At 47.6% G+C, this 14,937-nt stretch overlaps 1 protein-coding gene across 18 annotated transcripts in view; it reads right to left on the bottom strand.

Annotated features, from left to right (window-relative positions):
* Positions 1–13,102, bottom strand: part of Mical2 (microtubule associated monooxygenase, calponin and LIM domain containing 2) — a 215,805-nt gene extending 202,703 nt beyond the window's left edge. For 8 of the 18 annotated variants that reach the window (XM_048788349.1, XM_048788352.1, XM_048788353.1 and 5 more), the window contains exon 1: positions 43–220. The gene's annotated coding sequence lies outside the window, so the exon portion shown is untranslated. Of the gene's footprint in view, positions 1–42; positions 222–12,951 lie in introns of those variants that run through there. The other 10 variants (XM_048788345.1, XM_048788348.1, XM_048788350.1 and 7 more) reach the window with 4 other exon arrangements.
* Between the last annotated feature and the right edge of the window lie 1,835 nt (positions 13,103–14,937).

Raw genomic sequence — 14,937 nt, 5'->3', positions numbered from 1 at the left:
CCCGCGCCCGCCCGCCCGAAGCTCACGCCGCCTCCGCCTTACCGAGAGACTCCTGGGCAGCCTGGCCTCGGATCAGCGCCTGCTCCGCCTCAAGCTGTGGGCTCAGCGGTCGAGCCCGGCGGCCGCCTGCGGAGCTGAGAGCTAGCGAGGCGGCCCAGCGCAGGCTTAGCCGGCCGGCGCCTGCAGTTCTGCGCTGTGCGGCGGTCCGGACTGGGAAACGCCCTCATTGGCGGCGCGGCCAATGACAGGGCATGCCGGGGGCGAGGCCCCGCCTCCAAACCCAGGAGCACGGCCAATGGCAGTGCGGCGCGGGGTCCACCCCCGCGCTCTCCCCGCCCTCATGGGGCCGGCTGTCACCACTGCTGCCTCTGGCGCACGTGGGCCGAAGCCCGGCCCTGAGCGCAGGGAGCGGCCCGGCTCTCCCACCCCAAACAGCGCAGGTCGGAGACCAAAACGAAGGCTGACGGGAGCAGGGCGTGGTGATGCTGCGAGATGAAAACCCAGGTGTTGGTATTTTAGTGTCAAGGGAGAGGCAAGGGCTGAGCCTCAGGGTTCTTGGCCTAGGCAGCTGGAAAGCGACTCACTGTCCCCTTTTGGACATGAGGGAGCAGTATAGCACTTCCTGTACTGTGTACACCCTGTCAGTCTCTTTCCTTGGTTTGGTTGGTGACCATCCTGAGCATCAGCAAACTGCTCTGCTAGCTAATAGGCCCTCACTTGAACTGGCCTTACTTTGGATAGAACTTGAAGGAAAAGGGGTGGTTGTGTGGACCATCTGTGTTGATTTGGTCAAATTACCTAAATACCTTCTTTCTTGGGTGTCGCCTTAGTTTCTGCTCTGCCCACCTTTCCCTGTTGCCCAGAGTCACCACAGCTCCAAAGAAAAACCTTGACAGAAAACAGTGTGAGTGAGGTAGAGCCTAGAAGAAATATGAAGCACTTTAAAGAGTGTAAGTCATGCAAGACACCTGGGACACACTGCTGTAGCAGTGATCATGAACTGAGCAGACTAGTGGGCAGATACAATGGCTGACTCACCTCTGGGGCCCAGCTCCATCATGGGGCTTTACCCAAGGTAAGCATCAATAAATGTTCCTGGAACAGATGACCCAGAGGGAGGAAAACAGGCAGGTTTGGGCAATGAGCAAACAGTACTATGGCTCCAAGCTGCTGGAATTCCCCAGCACAAGACCACCTTCAGGAAAGACCACTTTCCGTTGCCAGGAAAGTACAAACAGAACAGTTTGTCCCCAAAACCTGGGGTCTATTTTTTCTCTTATTCTTTACTACCCCTGGCCTTTTGGATTTTCCCAGGTGTTGTCCCACCTGACAGATCTCTTAGCATCTTCAGAATTTAATCAACTTCATACAGATGAATTTTTCCCAAAAGCTGTCCCTGCTCAGTTTACACAGCTCAATCAGCACCAACTCAGAGGAGCAATATTCCATTCTGATGGAACTAGGCCTGTGACATCAGTTGATAGATGGTCCTCAACACATGATCTCATTTGAGCCTGGATCTACAGGGATACATTTCTATTATCACCCTGTTTCCCAGATGTGGAAACTGAAAACTATGAGTAAAGCATCTTGTCATATGGTTAGTAAGTGTGGATTTGACCCAGATCTATCTGATTCCAGAATTGGCATAACCACTGGTGGCCTAACCACAGTGTCTGGAACCTCTAATAGCCATGACTCTGGGACACTAGATAGGTCAGGTCTGTTCATGAAAGAACTGTTCCAGCCTGACCCACCGCTAGTCCATTCACGCATTCTGTAGAGCTCAAGTCTGTTGTAAGAAAGAGGAGACACTGCTGACCTGGCCCTGTCTTCTTTGCAGAATGATATAGCAGACTCAAGACAGTGAGGAGCTTTAGGAAACCCCTTTATCTCTGTCTCCAGCTTGATTTCACTGGACAAGACCTGTTGCTATTGGCCCTGGCCTGAGACCCCCAAGTTGTGGATGGGGATGTAGGCAGAGTCATTTATTCATTTAACAAACCCTATCAAGATCTAGATGTGCTTCCTGTACTCATGTAACTAATAAGGCAGCAGATAAATCATCAGAAGCACATGATGCTATGGGAGCTGTATTATTTATTGTTCAATTTTTTTTATAATTCCCATTGCCTTGTCTATAGCACAATGTTTTCCCTTCAGATTAAAGCAAATTTGTCATTATTTCAGGAACACTGTGGGCCAATGAAGTTTTGAACAGAGATAGCATTGCTCAGTACAGAAGTTCTAGCAGCTCAAAAATGAGAAGTTGCCATTGCATTCCTAGAACTCTGCCTCCTCTCCTCCACTCCCAATCCTTATCTCAGGGAGCTCAACTGAGAAAGACCCTTGCTAGCTTAGCCTGGGGCCTGTGTTTTTCCTTGGATATAGGACAAGCTGGGAATTGATGGGAGCTACCTGGATAGAGGGAGACACACCTTGGGACTTCTTGGGTCAGAGCCTCTTGTCACCTCATACAAGCCAACCTTGCTGACCATCTCCCCCAGAAAGAGGAGAAGAGTGGGTTCAGGATGTCATACGGCAAAATGATCACCAGGGAATGTCCTGCTGGAATTTTCTGGAAGTTTATACAACTCAGCTCTTTCAAAGGGAAGATCACACAATGTTAAGAGTGGACCTTAGAAGAAATATTATCTAGCCCCTTGTCAGATTAAATGAATGAATGGAGGCGCAGATGTAAGGAGGCCCTTGTGAGGGTCCCAGAGGAAGTGAGTGGGTTCCGAGTCTCCCACAGCCTTTTCTCGCTCTTGGTACACCAGGCAAATTCAACCTCCTGATGGAGCCGCTCTATGTTCTATATATAATCACAGCCACTTCCCTAGCCTGCTTTTCTAGAATGCTGCCTGTGGAGGTTGTCTGGGAGATGCAGATGGCTACTTAGCATCAGAAGGAGGGAGAGAAGGAAGGCCCGGATTCATCCCTAAAAATATCTTCATCTCCGACTGAAGCAACAAGCCTCCGCAGCCCCACGCATGCCCGCCTCTGAGGGCACTCCAGCTGGCAGTCCTTGTCATCATCAGCATACACCTGACCGTGTTCTGAGAGGGCTGCGGGGCCTATGGTCTGGCTTCCCTTTATTTCCAACCTAGCACTGTGCTTGAAGAAAGGTCAGCGTGGAACAGGGTGAATTCCCCAGCAGGAGATTTTCCGTAGAGAGGCCAGGATGCCTCTGAAGGCATTTGAGTGGCAGAGCAGAGTTTTACAAGTATTCCTGGCCATCATCTTGTCTTCCTTTCCATACATTCTGGCAAGGGGTTAAAGAGTGAGTGTGGCACTCACTAGCTTCCTCCCAAGCTACTATCAGAGGGCTTTGGTCTTTCAAGAGGAGGAAAAGGAAGCCTGCTATCTATTGAGTCCACTGACCTGGTCAAAAGATGAGCTAGAGGCCACTTAGCCCCAGGCTACCTTGGGAGCTATCTTTGGAAAGAATTTTCTAAGCCAGGAAGTAGAAACATTGGTACCTCCCTCCAACAGACTCAGGGGTGCGTGAGAAGCAAGATTACCAGGGCCTTGTTCGAGCCCCTTATCATCCTGATAGGCCTCAGAAGGCACCCGTTGTTTATGGATACGACAGAGAGAAGTTTTTAAGGCCACTAGAAACTTGTCAGGTCTACCCCACTTCCACTGGATTGTCCAGAGGCAGTTTGGGGAAGAAATGGCCCTTCTCTTGGGACCTGCCCAAATTGGTAATGTCCTCGGAGATGTCACAGCACTTTGGGGAATGTGCACACATTGCCAGCAATTGGAAGGAAGTCGGGGGCTGGAGAGCCAAGAGCAGCAGCTACAGGCAGGAGGTGACGTCCCAACCAGACACCCTGACCAGAGCAAATAGAGACAAAGTGGCATAGAGAGGAGAGGGGAAGAAACAGGGTCAGGAAGGTAGTCCAGCCCAGCCCTAAACAGACTGGGGAGATACGTATTTTCAGAGTCAACTGTGAAATCCAATGGCATAATTCTTTTCCCTAGAGATAGAAGACACCAAGTGAAAACCCAGTGCACCTGCTCAGCGGGCTGGGCCACACCTGCAGCCCAGGAAGATTCCAACTGAGGCAAACCTGTAGCCCCTGCCAGAACACACTGCTGTAACTGGATGGAGCCAGGGAGACAACTCTCAACTTGTATTCCCAAAGCCTCCACACAGAAGCTGGGCAGGGGCAAGGACAGGAATCTTCTTCTCTGTTCTAGTCTGTGGAGGGGACCGGATGGTTTGGATGTGAGGTGCCCCCACAAAATTCACATGTGAAGCAATGCAAGAAGGCTTAGAGGTGAAATGATTAGCTTAGGAGAGCTTGAACCCAATCAGTGAATTAATTCCCTGATAGGGATGAACTGAGTGGTAACTGAAGGCGGGTAGGATGTGGCAGGAGGAGGTGGGTCATTGGGGGACTTATTGGGGAGCATGCCTTTGGGGATATATTTTGTATCTTGTAAGTGGAGAGATGCTTCCCTCCACCACACTCTCCCCCGCCCCCTTGATGTTCAGCCTCACCTAGAACTCCAGGGAATGGAGCCAGCTGTCTAAGGACAGAGAACTCTAAAACCATGAGCTCCCAAATAAATGTATCTTCTTCTAAAGATACATTGTTCTTATCAGGTCTTTTGGTCAAAGCAGTGAAAAAAAACTGACTAAAACAGGGACTCACTCATATATCCCACAAACGTGTACAGTTGGTTAGGCCAACAGGACTCATAGCCAAGCAGTTAATAGCACAGATCTGAAGCCAAGATGCTTGGGTTTGAATCCCAGTTCTTCAGATTATTACCCTGTGTGCTCTTGGGCAAGTAACTTAACCTCTCTATGCAGCAGTTTTCTCACCTGTAATAGGGTAATAGTAATGGGGAGATACATGCATAGACCAGTGCCCTGCACATAGTAAATGCTATATGAGGGGTTTCTGACTCTGTAAGGGGCTTGGATTCTGTATTCAACTCCAGGTCAGAAACCTGGCGGTTCTCAGCATCAAATCTGTGCTCATGTTATGTCTCTCAGCCACATTTTGAGGCAGGTACCATTATCAACTGTACCTCAGAAATGAGAGAACAGCCCCTTGGAGAAACAGAGTGCCTGGCCCAGCCTCCAACATACGGCAGAGTGGGTCTGACCAGCTGACTTCCAAACCTGAACCTCTGTGGGGTGCTGGGGGACAGCAAGGAGAGAGTGGCCTGTTCTCTGGAGACTGAAGGAGTGAGTGGCTGAGCCGTGAGAGATGCCTGAGCTGTGAGGGATGGATGGCAGGCTGTGCGAGCATTCGGGGTGGGAACCAATGGGAACGATCAGAGTTGGGGTGCAGAGCCAGGAACTGCAAGGGCTTCCTCCACCCACTCACGGAGTAGGTGCTTACCGAGTGCCTGCCATGCTCTCTGCACTGTGGAGGCTGGGTGGGCTCAAGGTGAAGCTAGAGGGGAGGGCAAGAACCATCTAGGGACTGGTGTAGCTGAGGTTTGTGTGAGGAGAGGGATTTGGCTAGCTCCTCCATTTCCCCTTATTCCAGTACCATCTCCTGCCCTTCTGACACGGGACTAGGCACAGCTCCCAGGCCTACTTAGTCACAGAGCCTCAGAGATGGTCACTCCAACGGTTCAAGCATATGGTCCAAGCAGAATTCTTCTTTAGGATCAGCGTCTCGATGCACAGTGAGAGGAGTTCTCTCCTTGCATGGATGTTAGGGCTACAAGTAAACATGCTCCTCTTGTCACCGTGGAGACCTGATTACAACGGGAGGGGAGACTCTGTCAGTGCGGAGTCCGGAGGTAAAACTCCTGCTACCTTTCTTTGCAGCCTTCCAGACTCTGCCCTTCTCTGGGTCTGTCTGGCTTCTTCTTCAGGCTGGTTTTCCTCACAGTGGCAAGTGCCAACAGTTTTCAGTACCACCAGCCTCCTTATCCGGAAGAGACCCTTTCTGACCTGGCATTCCAAGCAGGAGTCCTGACAGCCCCTCTGCTTGGATTGGGTTACGGGCCCACTTGAACCTGTGCCATGGCCAGAGGAATGGAATGTGCAGATTGTCCATGCAGTCAGGGGCCCTTCCTAGGGCTGGGTGGGCTGAGCTTCCCCTGCCAGGCACAGTCTGCATGGGAGGAAGGGGGGAGGCACCTGGGTGAAAGTCAAGAGTAGCTAGGAAGAGATAGAGAGAAATAAGTGTCTATCAGATGTAAAGCAGATGCTGTTGGTTTCCATATTTGCCTTGGCCTTCTAATGCAAACACTTGTGGCTCTGCCTGGGGGCTTCCTCTAGCCTCTGCAGCAGGCACGGTCAATGCACCCGGCTGACCCAAAGTACTGGAGATGAGCAGCCTCCAACCAAGTGTGGTCAACGGTGGGGGGACATATACCCCAAATTTCTCACCTCTCAGGGAGGATATCTTGGAGATGTGTTCTGAGCTTCTATCTCTGTCCCAGCAAGACAAGGCTATAGGTGCCTACAGCAGTACCCTGCGCATCTGCACAGCCTAAAGTGACTTCCTTCAGGTCACTCCCCTGCCACCCTTGCCTAGCCCTCACTGGTGCTCCCTGGGATTACTTCCAATAAACTGCTCACATTCAATTTCTTACCTCAGGATCTCCTTTTGGGGCAACCCACCCCAAGCTCATCACAGCCCCCTTCATCAAGCCCTTGAGAGGAGCCATGGTGAGGTAGCCAATGTCACGACCTCAATGCACATTGCTGAAACAGCACCTGGCATGTGGGAAGTGACAGTAAAATTTACTGAAGGATTAAGACAGAAGCTATTCAAAAGAAACAAACAAACAAAAAATACCTGCTAAACCAGGTGTTTGTACCATCCAACTACTGCTTCTCTAACAGGCCTGGACCCCTAGACCTGCACTCCCCCTCCCTACCCCTGCCACCTCTAGATTCCTGGAATTTGTGCTTCTTACCTCTCAGAAATTCATGTCATCCTGATGTGCCCCTTGATGTCCACTCAGCGTGCCTTCCCTCCACCCTCGCCAAACTTTGTTCTAAATTGGGTGCATTTTGTAGTGGATACATACATTTTAATTATAGTTACATTCCTGCTGCCTTCCTGCTTTTCTCTGAAAATCTTTTTCCTGTGTGCAGCAGACTATCTGAGACAGCCCAAACTCTGGGGGGTTCAGGAGGAGCTGTCCTAGCTCTTGTCAGATCAGTGACCTACAGGGGCATTCCTAGTGTTACACTGATAGAGCTGAATAGAAAAGCCTTAACTTGGGGCTAGGGATGTAGCTCAGTGGTAGAGCATTTGCCTAGCATGTTGAGGACTTGGGGCCGGGGTGGGGGTGGGGGGGAGCCCAAGCCAGCTGCATAAGTAACTTTCTGGAAGAAAGAGCTCAGACTATGGTGACCTAGGTTCCAAACTCTGCATTTGCTGGGGTGTGACTCAGATCAATCTAGTAAACGGGGATAATGTGCCCTTCCTTGTGTTTACCGCTCCACACCCTCCCACTGGCCAACAATTCCAGACAGTTCAACTGGGAGGAAATCAAAGAAGCAATTGAACAAACCAGAAGACGTTCCGGCTCTCAATAAATGCCAACCACTTTTCACTGTGGTGGTTTGGTATAGTAGCAACTACTAAGCTAGAACTTCTCAGGATTATTCCCTTTCCAGAATGGTTCTGGGTTAGGACTGACCACAGGGACATTTGTGTGAGACTGGGAAACTGCCTTTGCACAGACATTCAGCACAACATCTCTGGCACCACTGCAGCTCATGCATGTCGGTGGCATGGGGTGGCAGCCTGCCTTCCAGCTCCTCAACTCCCGCAGATTCTCCTCCTTCAGCTCCCCTGAGGCTGGGCCAGGGAACATGCTCTAATTTGCTGCTTCTAAGGGTCACCAGACTGTCAAAGTTAGAGGTGGTGAGAATTTTGCCGTGGTCTCAAGGATTCAGTTTGTCTGAATTCCAGTTTGCTTTTGATTGGCTCCACTTCACATCTGGGTTTCTGCCCATCTGCCAAGCCTGTGGATCTATAGCAACTTCAGAGCCCCCAGGAGACATCTTGACAGTAGCCTCTGATAGACCTTTTGGCCAGCTCCCACAATTGTGTGAACTCTAGGACCTATAATAATCCACATCATATTGATGATCCTGCCTCCTGAAAACCCTAACTGATTAAATAGGTGAATACAAACTGCCCCTTCTTGAAGGCCTCCCATGGACCCTTATCTTCATGACACCCACATAGCAGGTCAGGAATGTTAACCTCATTTTACATGGAGGGAAACCATAGACCAAGGAGGCTCAAGACCTAGCAGAACTAGAATGCAAAGCTATTTGTCTCTCTCCTGAACCTAAGAAGTGGTCACTTTGCCCCTCTAAAACTGATGACCAGCACAATATCTTATTAAATATAAAAGTACTATAACTATGATATGTGCTTATTGGAAATAGGAAAGACCCTTGGACATATTGGTTTGTCAAAGAAATGGCAAAACTACAACATCAATAATAGAGTAGGCCATTCCCTAAAAGAGGGTAAACACTGGTAAGAGGGAATGAATGGGAGACCTGCCAGTCCACAGGAAAGTGGCTCATTAGGCAAACTGGTTTGGGCAATGCCTCAAATAAAGGGGGTTGATCCCTTGGCACACAGGCAAGGAGGAGAGGATAGCAATATCATTTCTCTGCACAGTTTACCACTCCACACCCTCCCACTGGCCAACAATTCCAGACAGTTCAACTGGGAGGAAATCAAAGAAGCAATTGAACAAGGGCTCTGGGTGTGTGCCCAAGAGTCACAGGATCCCAGAACAAAGCAGGAAGGCACGAGCCCCAGCAGCTTCTAGGATGCTGAGAGGTCTGCCCTCGAGGTTTTCTGCTTCTTTGAGAACCAAGGGAAGCATCTGAGAATGAGGCTGTGGCTGCCCTTTGGAGAGAATGGAGCAAAGCAAATTCATTTTGTATGGTTGTTTCTGGGCAGAGAAGAAGGAATGAGTCCTGGAAGAGGAGCAGAGAGAGATGGCATGGAGCATACCCACTGGGTGCAGCCTCTGTCTATTTCTCTCCACCCCCTCCCCAGGCTCCAGGAGGATACTATAGTTCCCCCTCCCAGGAGCCCTCCCTCCTCACTTCCACCCAGTGACAAGCATCACTCCCTTTCAGATTGTCCTAGAGGTTGCCACCTTGAGAAGTCTTCCTTATAAAACAGTCTTTCTGTTCTTGCTCCCTCCATACTCTGCACGCAGACTCACCTATGTCCCTGTGTGGTTCCATATCCCCTCCAGTTGCTTCTTACATGCCTATAACATTTCCTTTGGAGAAACATCCTACCTCTAAATCTTGTTCCTCCTTGCATTAAAATTAAGCTTTATCATTTTTCAAATCAATGCTGTCCCCAATCAAAAAGAAAAAATATCTTAAAACACAGATATCCTCATCACCCAGATATTTAGACCATTAACACTTTGGGTGCTATAGTTTGGATCCAGAATACTCTGAAAGGCCCACATGATAAACACTTGGTTCCCAGCTTGGCCCTATTAGGAAATGGTGGGACCTTTAAGAGGCGGAGCCTAGTGGGAGGTCCTAGGTCATTGGGGGTGGACCCTCAAAGGAAACAGTGGGAATCCCTCCCCTTCTTCTCTCTCTCTTTGCTTTCTGGCTGCCAAGAAGTGAGAAGTTTCTTCTGCCACACACTCCCACCATAATGGACTGCTCTACTACAGGTCCAGAAGCAATGGTGTGCCAACCATGACCTGAAAGCATTGGTGTGCCTACCATGGCCTGAAATCTCCAAAACTATGAGACAAAAAAACCCTTTCCTCTTTTTAAGTTGATTGTCTCAGATATTTCATTACAGTAATACAAAGCTAACTAACACATTGGTATATGCGAATCAATTCACATTATCTGTACATGTACCTAAGAAATCTTTTCATGATGGGGGCAGTATGATAAAATGGTTAAGTTTGGGCTTTGTAGTTAAATTAGTTTGGGTTAGAATTATCCATCTAGTTGTATCCAATCTAGTTGGATAAAACAGTCTTTCAGAAACTTAGCTTTCTCTTACTTAAAATGGGAGTAGTAAAGTTGTTATAAAATTATAATTTTATAACAACAAAACCCACTAAGCACAGCATATGCTAAGATTATTTTTGTGTGTGTGTGCGCATGGTAAGACACACATGCAAACAAAAATTCACCGTTTTAAAGTGTAAAATTCAGTGGCATTTAGTGAATTCACAAGGTTGTGCAACCATCACCATTATCGAGTTCCACAACATTTTTATCTTCCCCAAAGGAAACTCCACCCCCGTTGAGCAGTTCGCTCCCTTTCCCCCTTCCTCTCTGTCTCTAGCAACGGCTGATTTGCTTTCTGTCTATATGGAAAGTCACTTCTTTTATCTTCAACTTTTCTCTTTCTTTTAATTTTTCCTGGTAGCTATTATCATGGTCCAGTTTCTCTCCTTAAACAAACCAAACTAAACTTTAAAAAGGAAATAAATAATAACAAAAGCTACAAAGCAAGCATATAAAAATTATCTGACACACCTTGAAGCACTGTCCCCACCTCTTACCATCAGGTTCTTGAGTGACCCATCCATATTTCCCCTGCATCTTTGTTCTCACCCTCCCCAAACCCTGTACCCGGGCTCTCGTTGGGGTGGTAGGACCTCCTAGTGGTCAAAGCCATAGTCTATTTTCAGCTTCTTTCCTCCTTCATGGCCTTACCCCATAGGATGTTTCTGACCATCTCTTCCTGAAACTCTCCTTCCTTTGTTCCAAACACCACCTGTCCACCTCTGCCCTCTTCCTACTCCTTCTTCTCCATCTCTCCATGGGGGATCATACCCACCACCCCAGCTTCTGCTGTCAGAATGACCTCAGGGTCTTCCTGCTCTCCTCAAATTCTTCTGCTCATCTGTGTCCTGGACATTTGCCATGTTTCGAATATCTCTGCAAAGTCGATGTGTTGGAAATTGAAACCCTAATGCACCAGTGTTGAGAGGTAGGCCCCTCAGAGGTGAGTAGGTCCTAGGGCTCTGCCCTCATGAATGGATTGATGTCACTGCCACAGCAGTGGGTTTGTTGTCCTCAGAGCGGGTTGCTGTTGCTTTTGCTCTTGCTCTTGCTCACCCTCTCACCTTCTGCCATAGGATGAAGGCCAGAAGGCTCCACCAGATGCTGGCACCTTGATATTGGATTTCCCAGCCTCCAGAACTGTGGGAAATCAATTCTTTATCTTTATAAATTACTCAGTTTGTGATGTTATGACAATACAAAATGGACCAAGATGACATCTCAAAGTCAGTGTCTCCAGGTTGAATCATCCAAAACCAGACTGATGATTGACGCTCCTAATTCCACTAATGGTACCATCGTCCACCCAATTTTCCAAGTGTGAATTTTCAGTTACCTGTGGTTCCTCTCTTTCTCTAAACCTTCTTCATCAACTGGATAACAAATCCTATTAATTATAATTCAGAAACATCTTTTCCCTTCTGTCCACCTCTGGGGCCAGTGTCTTAATTTAGATACCTAATATCTCTTCTAGGCATGACTACAACCTCCTTTTCTTTTTATTCATAGATATTCTTTCCATAACTTTCAGAATTATATCTTAAAATATAAAAGTGGTCATGTCATTCTGCTATTTAAATACCTCTACCTTCTAGAAAACATAGTTAAACTCCTCCATCTGGCCCTGCCCACCTCCTTTCCCTCATCTCCTAGAGCAAACAGGCCCTGTCACAAATGTTCCACTCTCCACAGGGGCTTCCAGGTGAAGCAGCCCCCATCCTGACCCCATAAGTGGACCCAGGACCCCCAGTGAGCCAATCGGCTGTCTCCACCTCTCAGCCCTAGGAATTGGTCCAGGACTAAGTCAGAGGCAACTGACTCTTGGGCTTGGTTTGAGCTTTGAAGACATCAGACCTCTTCTTTGCACTGGATGTAAAGAAAGGAAGCACAGAGGTTGAACTTCTGTTTCTTGCAAATGAGGGGAACCCAAGATTAGAGCCACCATGAGGGAAAGAGGAAAACTTATCCCAGTGACAACTTTGGAGATCTGTATCAAACCCTACCCAGAGTGATATACTCTTGGTCTATGTTTTTAATAATCCAAGACATGGCACTCCCCGGCCCTGGTTTTTTGTTTTTGTTTTTATTCTTAAGCTCATTAGAGTTCCGCTTTGTGTCACTTGTAAACCAAACTCCCTCTGCATCACCCTTTCAGCTGGGGTTTCCCAAATTTTGCTGAACTTTAAACTCACCTGGGGAGTTTTAAAAACTTCCAGTGCCAACTACATCCTAACATCTGGGGATGAGAACAGGTGTCAGTAGTTTTTAAACATCAGGATGATTCCAATGCACAGCAAGACCACTGCTACAAACAATGTAAGCAACTCCCCCTGGACTTCGCTAACTCCCTGCTCCCGATTTACCAGCTCTCTGTTCATTCCTCAGTGCTGCTCCGCTCCCCTTTTGAACTCGGAGCATCTTAGTGACAGATTCATGTCTTTCTCTTTTTGCCTCATACCTGGGAGAACCTCAGAAAGAGTAAAAATAATAAACAAATGAATAAATAAATAATAAGACACTCATTTGAATTTTAAGTCACCGTGGTTCCTCTCTTTTGCTAAATGTGCAATGAATGCATATTTTTCCCCTTCAAGATGGGTGGTCCTGGATGCAGGTAGAAGAAAGGGGAAAAGAGCTGGGGTTGTGGCTCAGCGGTAGAGCACTTGCCTAGCATGTGCAAGGCCCTGAGTTCAATCCTCAGCACCAAATAAAAATAAATAAATAAACTAAAGGTATTATGTCCGACTACAACTAAAAAATAAATATTAAAAAATTTTTTTAAAAAAGAAAGGGGAAAACATAAAGATAAGAGCGCGGTCTCTGGTGCCTGCTGCCTTTGCTCAAATCCTGATGGCCCAGAGCAAATACTCACCTGCTCTCTGCCTCCCTTCCCCCACCCCCAATGAAATGTAAATAACAACAGCTCTTACCTGGCAGTGATGTCGTCAGGACAACATCAATTAATACAAATAATATTCTTACAATATCTCTTGGTTCGCGGAAAGCACGCACTAAGTGTCAGCCTCTAACTCCCTTCCTTCATTCATACAGAGATGGATATGAAGCCTGGACTTGGGAGTTGGTGAACTGGATCTGAGACAGTCAGGATAGGTGGCTCTCTGCAGAATCCCACATGATTGGAAGGGGACACTAAGTGTGGGAGGAAGCCGAAGAGAGGGTGGCTTCTGGTATTTTCATTTTTAGGCCTTGAGCATGTTCAGATGCTGGAAGAGAGTCAAGTGAGGGGGAGAAGAGAAGCAGAGTCGAGGACAGATGGAGCCGGATCCTGCAGGGGATGGGAGGAGACAGGGTCTGGAGCCTCGGCAGGAAGAAGAAACTTGGACTGGAGGGGCAGGCGGCTGTCAGTCTCCAGCAGATGAGAAGAATGGCAGAAGGATGGATGCCCCTATGTTCACACCTGAGTGCGCTTTAGAGGTGTTCTGCTTTGTGTGTAGTTTGTTAATTTTGTTCAGGTGACTGGAAGTTGACTCTGCTGGGGTGGAGACTCATTTACTGCTTGGTGGCAGAACAAAAGACTTCAGGTACTGCTGGCCTTGCCCTGCCCTCAGAGCCAACAGCACACAATCAGGTGCCTTTAGATTCACCTGAATAGAGTCTGTTCATTGGAGAGAGGCCAGGTGAAGGGCTTATTGTTTTGTATTATTCATCATGGAGAATTCAGTCTCTTTTAAAGGAACACTTTTTTTTTTCCTGCCTTCAGGGAACAGAAAGTACTTCCTTATAGAGAACACAACTTCAACAGAATTCATTCAGGGTACTAGACTATACCTGTAGTCTCTGCATCAAAAGTGCATGGGCTTATAAATTTGTCAGCAGAATAGTTAGAGGTTTCAGAGTAACAGCAATCTTCCAGCTAAGGATGTCCTGGAAAACATAACTCCCTCTCTCTAGCTGTTTCCTTATCTGGAAAAGAAGGGGGTAGGCCTCGGGCCTGCTGGCTTCCTTCCTGCCTCCCTCCCCTCTATCAACATCATATATACCAAGCTCCTATCACAGGCAGGGAACTCCTGTGGGTGCTGTGGGAAGATAAACAAAACTGGATTAAACAAACCCCAATACAGATAAAACTTGATTCAGCCATTGTCCCTCCCTTCATTGATTTGCAATTTTGCAGGAAAACTACAGTTGTCTCTAAGGATTGATTCTAGGACATCCATAGATACCCAAATCTAACGATGCTCAGGTCTCTTATATAAAATGGTTACCATTGCATATAACCTCTGCACATCCTCCGGTATACTTTAAATCATCTCTAGAATTCTTATAATACCTGATGTAAAGTCAGTGCTATGCAAATCATGGTTATGCTGTATTGTTTAGGAAATCATGAAAAAAAAAATTGCATATATTCAGTACAGGCACAATTTTTTTTTCTTATAATTTCATCTGAGGTTGGTTGAAACCTGTTACAGGGTAGAGGCCTACCACAAAGCTGAGGCAGCCACAGAGGTCCCTTCTTCACCCAGATTCTTGTGATCATGCCAGAAAGATTTCAGGCATGTTGCTCAGAGTAACAGGCATGAGCTTATTATAAGGGATAGGAAAAGGGGACACTCTCAAGAGACAGAGTGAATCCTCTCAGAGAGGAGAACAGTGGGGTACCTCTTCTCCCTCCAGTTTCAGTGGAGTCCCCGGGACCAGAGAAGTTTCCAGAGTCCTGCCCAGATCTACTTCTTGACTTTTGACTGGCAGTAGAATGACATCAGACTTTCAAGTCCCCATGGCACATAACAACTCTAGGTCACGTTGGCCCATGATGATCCCTTCTAATTGGAAGCTGTTCTTACAGATTTTATGGTTGAGGGAATTATCCTTATCTCCTTGAGTTCTGGGATCTGGTCTGGGTCACAAAAGTTCCCCCACTTGAAGGTAACCTGTGTTCTTTTTATTGGCAT

This window comes from Marmota marmota, unplaced genomic scaffold (genome assembly GCF_001458135.2).
Source record: "Marmota marmota marmota unplaced genomic scaffold, marMar, whole genome shotgun sequence".
Taxonomy (NCBI): Eukaryota; Metazoa; Chordata; class Mammalia; order Rodentia; family Sciuridae; genus Marmota; species Marmota marmota.
Note: the sequence above shows the minus strand (reverse complement) of the source record. Positions and strands in the feature narration are given on the sequence as shown.